The sequence below is a fragment of the Sciurus carolinensis genome, chromosome 10 (genome assembly GCF_902686445.1).
Source record: "Sciurus carolinensis chromosome 10, mSciCar1.2, whole genome shotgun sequence".
In the NCBI taxonomy this organism is placed as follows: Eukaryota; Metazoa; Chordata; class Mammalia; order Rodentia; family Sciuridae; genus Sciurus; species Sciurus carolinensis.
The window spans coordinates 109,576,990-109,582,989 of record NC_062222.1 but is presented as its reverse complement, the minus strand read 5'-3'; the positions used below and the strand labels follow the sequence as shown (position 1 = coordinate 109,582,989).

The 6,000-nt window shown below is 53.2% G+C and overlaps 1 protein-coding gene across 3 annotated transcripts in view; it reads left to right on the top strand.

Annotated features, from left to right (window-relative positions):
• The first annotated feature begins 2,272 nt into the window (after positions 1-2,272).
• Positions 2,273-6,000, top strand: part of Klf3 (KLF transcription factor 3) — a 30,830-nt gene continuing 27,102 nt past the window's right edge. The window contains exon 1 of one of the 3 annotated variants that reach the window (XM_047566385.1): positions 2,273-2,730. The gene's annotated coding sequence lies outside the window, so the exon portion shown is untranslated. The remainder of the gene's footprint in view (positions 2,731-6,000) is intronic. The other 2 variants (XM_047566386.1, XM_047566383.1) reach the window with 2 other exon arrangements.

Here is a 6,000-nt window from a genome sequence, read left to right as displayed (position 1 = left end):
TTATCCTAAAGGAGCAAGTCAATGGAGGCATTTAGGTCTGCGTTTTAGGAAAACCCCCTTACTCCCATCTCTTTCCCACACTCCAGCCATGCTGTGACCAGCAAAGCATTATTGGCCATAGGGTGGACCAGGGTAGTGCCAAGGAGGATTCTGTGAATGATGGGCTAGGACCTGTTAGGGAGCTGGGAGTCATGGGTGACTTCAGGCACTTCTGATTTGGGCACCTGGAAGGATGGTGGTGTCCTCTGCTGAGCTACCCAGCACTGGATGGATGCGGTTTTTTTTAAACACATTTCATCTGCACTGTCTCCCACAGGGTGCTGAACACAGTGTGCTCATTTATTAAACTATTTTTTATGACTTTTTTTTCTCCTTCACCACCTTCCATATCATAGCAGCTCCCTTCTTACTTCAGATCATATTTTTCTCCAACAGATCTTTTACTTTTCCCCTTTGGGCCTGTATCCACGTGAACATTTAAAACACTCAAGTTTGGGCTTCAAGTTATCATCACTCTGTGCCCCTCGATTGAAACCATATTTTCTGAGCATCTACTACGAGCCAGGCACTAACATGCAAGCACGTCCAGCAGTCTAACACAGTTTTTCAGCTAATATAATTCTAAGGCATTCAAGTAGACTCTTAGTGGTCAGTGATCAATGAATTACAATTAGTAATTGACACATTCAACATTTTTTTTCTTGTGTTTTATTCATTTAAAAAAACTCCAAACCCTCACCCCTTTACATTTTAAAAATTAATCATATGGGACAGCATGATGGCACGTGAACTGGTGTCAGTTCTGGTTGTCCTCCACGCGGTCGTTCATGCAATATGAAATTTCACTGGTTGAGGTTACCAGACTATTATAATGCTGTGCAGCGACATAAAGGGGCTGGGACTCTATGTATCATTGCATTTTAAGTAGGACCATGCCAGGATGAAGCATCAAAGTGAGAATGGTGAACTTAAAGGGCCTTTAAAACATCTTGAAGCAATAACAAGCTACAGACTGAAACAGGGGTGTTTTTAAACATTACACGGGACTAAAACAATTTAACCAATTTGTTCTTTGTTCTTTTTATTGCATTCCTTATTATATTAATACTGTTTAAAAAGAAATTCAAAAGGCATTAAACTCTAGCACCAAGCTATACAAAGTCCTCGAAGGGGCCTGGCTTGGACAGAAAGCGCGTTTCCGCCGCTCCGCTAGCTCGCAGTGCGTGAAGGCCACTGAGCTCGCAGGCGCTGGAGCCGAGTAGCAACCTAAATGAAAGGTCGCCAGGCCGAGCCCTCAGCGGCCGGAGCTCTCGCTCTGGGCAGCGGGATCTGACCCAAGTTTGCTAAGTTTTCTGGCAGGCCGGTCTGAGCAACCGCAGCCTTTTCGCCCCAGTGGCAGGCCTGCGGGAGGTGCATGCCCCGGGGGGTCGCTCAGTTTTCATAGAAAAGTTCCGCGGGTCGGGGGGCCGCCGCCCAGGCCACCCCAACGCCGGTCGGACGACGAGGGGGCCGGGAGTCCCGGGGCAAAAAATAAAGAGTGCGCCAACAGGGTGTCCCACCGATCCTGGAAACTCGGGGCCATTTCAGGCTCGAAGCCCCTCCAGCTGTCCCCCCACTCCGGCAGCCCCTCGCTCTCTCCCGAATCCGTCCTGGTCCACCCGCTTCTCCACCACTGCCGCCTGCGCCGTTTTTTCTACCAGAGTTGTGTGTGCTCGGCCGGCCGAGGAGGGGCCGCGCTGGCCGCGGGGCCCAGCCCTTCCCGCCGCGCCCGGGGCCGCCCTTCCCGCCGGAGCCGGTGATTGATGGCCCCGGCCGCCCGGGTCCCCCGCCTCGGCTCGCCCGCGAGCCCGGCTGTGTGTTTTGGAAGCCGCGCAGCGGGCAGCAGCAGTGTGACGCCCGGAGTGGGCAGCGCCGCCCTTCCTTCCCCCCGGGCTCGGGCGGCGGCGCGGTGGCGGGGCCAGGCGGGCGGGGCGCGGGCTCCGGGGCGGAGGGCGCGGGGAGGGGGCGCGGGCGGGACTCGGCCGGGGCGCGGGGCTGGGCGCGCCAGGCCGGGCGGGGGCCGAGGGCGGAGGGCCGGGGCGGGGGCCGCGCCGCGCACGCCCAGCCCCACGGCCGCGCCGCGCCTCGCGGGACAGGTTCGGCCGGCGGGGCGGCGCCCGCTCCGGGGAATAATGAGTGTCTGTCAGGCCGTCCCCGGGTGACTGGGCGGGGCGGGGCGGAGGCGGCGCGGGAGGCGGGGGTGGCGGGGGAAGGGCGCAGGGCGGGGTGCGTGTTTGCGCGAGTGACTCGGCCGACCCCTCCGGCGGCTGCCTCCACCCAAGTGGGTGGGGACCCGCCCAGCCCGGGCGGCCGCGGCGGCTCCCTCTCCCCTCCCTGACCCTCCCACCCCGGGTCCCAGCCTCTACTTACCCCGCCAGCCCCGGGAGGCTCGCAGAGCGAGTGGCGCCGGCGTCATGTGACTGCCCAGAGTTGGTGCCAGGAGCCAGAGGGGAGCCAGGAGCGGAGCCGCGCGGAGCCGGGGCCGAGCCGGAGCGCAACGCGAGCGCCAGCCGAGCCGAGCCGAACCGCGCCGCGCCGCACGCGCGCCCGTCCCGGTCCCTGTCCCCTGCGGCCGCAGCCGCCAGCGCCGCTCGGACTGGACCGCTGACATTACAGCACTCGCGGGGCTCCAGGCAGCGGGATCTGGGCCTTTATTTCCCACCGTCAGCGTTCAGCACCGCGCCTCGCAAAGTAAGTCCCCTCGTCCTCACCTTTGCTCCTTGCCCCGGCTCCTGCGACCCCCCTTTCGCCTTGTCTGGTTTCATTTTTTTCTCATGGAGGGGGGCGCAGGGAATGGATTGGGGTGCAGCGGGGGCTGCCTGTGGGCTTGGGAAAGTACGGCTGCTCCTAGCAGCCGGGAGTGGGGGCGGAGGGAAGCGAGGGGGAGGGGGGCCCCAGGTTGGCGGCCAAAAGTGTGGGATTGGGGAGACACCGTGCAGATCCTGGGTGCGGGGGAGCGAGGCCCGCAGTGCCCGCGGCGGCCACGGGGAGGGCGCGGGCCGGGGCTCACCTGTGTGGTCCCCCGACCTCCGCCCGCCCGCTCGCTCGCGGTTCCCTCCAAAGCCCCAGAAACCCCAGTGCTCTCCGCGTGTGGCAGCGTTGTAAGGAGAAAGGTAGCTCCGGGGCCGCGCGTTCCTGCTCCTCCCCCTCCTGTCCCCCCCACCCCCAGCACACACCCGGGCTCCGCGTCCTTCCCTCCCCGCCCTCCACCCGCGCCCCCAGCCCCCCCGCCCCGGACCCGGCGCGCAGCCACTCGTCCTGCAGAGCAAACTTGGAGCAGCTTCTGGCCCCTCTGGGAAGAAACTTGGGGCAGTTGGGTCTGGAGGAGCATCCCATTCGGTCCCGGAACCCAGGAGCTGCCAGAGTTCCTGGCTCCCCGGGCAGGGGAAGAGAGCCGACCGGGTTTGGAGTCCTCCTGGGGGCACGGAGAGAACCTGCCGCAGTGCCTGGAGCAAGGATTGCAGCGTGGCCGGAGGCGGAGAGCGCCCTAGGCGACCGCCTGCAGCGTTAGGGACTCGAGAGCCTGGTGGGGACCAGGGACTGATCCCTGCACCTGGATCCTTGGGACCTACCTAACATTTCAGAGGGCTGTCTTGCAGATAGCAGATAAGACCTGGAATTGTTATATCCATTTCTTCGGCAGATAACAGGGAGAAACACTTTACTGCTTTAAAATTTACAGCAATATACAGTGATCCTAGATGAAGAATCCGAGACTTATTTTTTAATAATTGAGTTAAATGGAAGTTGGAAATTACCCACCTTACTTGCATTTTACAAAAATAAACATTTTGCACTGAATCACGGAATTTTTATTAACTCAAAAATTTTTTCCCATTAATATCACCCAAGACACCTTAAATATATTGATTGTATTCTCACAGGAGTCTGGTGTATGGGGAAAAGTATGAAGTGGTATTCTGATTTCATTTATGTTTAGTATGGAATTATTAAGCAAAATCAAGTGGGGCATAAGTCAGTTGTTCGTTACAGGTTTTTCACACAGCAATTTTACGCCGTCCTTTCCTACGTATGAATTTGAGGAACATGTTTGTAAGAGAATTCCATCTGGATGATGATCTGCCTCACCCTAGGGAAGTCTTGTTTTTAGAAGAGAAAAAAATCTGGTAGCATTAGCATTTCCAGAATTTTGCAAGTTAGTGGTATTGTTTAAAGAAAGAGTCCTCAAGTTATTTCCTTGGCTTGAAACATGAAGTATGTATGTAGTTAACCTTAGGCTGTTAATAGAAACCCGGAATAAGATGTTTGATTAATTTAAACTCCCTAGAGAAACTGATTTCTCAATTTCTATAGTCAGTGGGGTTTGCTGCAGAACTATGGGAAGAAAAGAGCCTCGTGTACTATTGGGTAAGTTCAGTGAAGATACACTATGAAGAACATTTGGCCTTGCATGAAGGAGAATGCAAGTTCTAAGACTTGCATTGTGAGAATAACAAAGAAAAGCAGCTGCTTAGACCACAAAACCTTGTCAGATATAAAACAACAACATAGCTTTGGAGAAAGCTATTGTTTTCTTCACTGCAAAGTTTCTAAATTAAAATCCCATCTTGTTGCTAGGGGCACAGTGACCCTCCCCCAACCCCTACCCCCTTTTAACCTGTAGTTATGACTACACACCAATCCTCAAGTCTTTGAGGATGGAAACCTGAGTTAATTCGTCCTGGCTAACAACACGAAGAGAAATAATGGGAATGGGACTATAAATACACTTTGTTATCTTAAAAACCCTGAAAGGAAAACAGACATTTTAAGGTATCTAGTAAAAATTGGTACTCTAGTCTGCAGACTGCATAACAATTTTGGATTAATGAAATGTCAGGGACAGAATCACATCGCAAAAGGCAAATTTCTGTAGATGTTTGAACATGTAGAACAGATGAACATCTCTTCAACTATGTCTGTAACTGCATTTGAAAAGACAGTGAAAATTTTGGGTGACTCTCAGTGGCCCACAGTCTGTGTCTTAGAATTTAGTTCTGTGACTAAGGGGAGGCTGAAAACTGGCCCAATTTCAGTTGTGTGGGGTAAACCAGTTGTAATCTGAATTCTTAACAGGAGGGCTATATCTTGATTTTCCTCTTGATGACATGAGACTGAATGATCATCATTACCCCAACCCCCCAATTTGGTTAGGGCTAGGGATTAGCTATTGGGATGGAGCAGAAAGAGACAAAAGAAATCAGAAGGGAGGCTGGTGTTAATTTGGAAGGACTCTGCAGCTTGCCTATGATAAAATCACGTGTGCACTTAGGATGTTTACTATATGTGGCAGCTCCTATTTGTAAATAGGGCAGGTCCCCAGTATAAAGCTGGTGTTATTATTCACACCCATAGAACAAACACCTCCACCCCCCTGTTGTTGTCTTAAAAAACTCCAGCTGCTCATGAATATAGGGTCAGGGAGGGCCGGCTAAATGTTTCTCTGTGCTTTCTCTCCAGCACAGCCAGCAGAGCTGTTTCCTGTTCTTTGTTTCAAGGCTGGGGTTTGCGTCATACATTCCAAGTGGCATATGTGTGCTCTTTCCTGTTTCAGGCTGTTTTCTGGTAGATCAGTAGCCTAGACCAGGCCGTGGTCCCTGCCCCTAAACTCAGCATCCCCTCCCGGGAGTTATCATGTCTCTACACACTTGAGATTGCTCAAGATGCATGTGTTAGGTCATAATGAGAAGTCAGTTAACCTTTTTTACATACACCCTCGCTCCACTGTGTTTATATGGGTGAATCAATACTTTTACCTTTTTGAATTTTTCATAGCCAGATTGTGATTTGAAGAAATTTGTGTGCATATTGGCAAAGAAATCCTAAGGAGAGTGTTCTCATTTGTGTTTATAATTCTCCTGTGAAGATGGGCAGGGTGTTTGTTCTAAGATAGGCATTTTGCCCTGAAGCTGTCAATTTTGGATCAGGATTAACACCTTAATGCTGAGAAGACCTTGCATT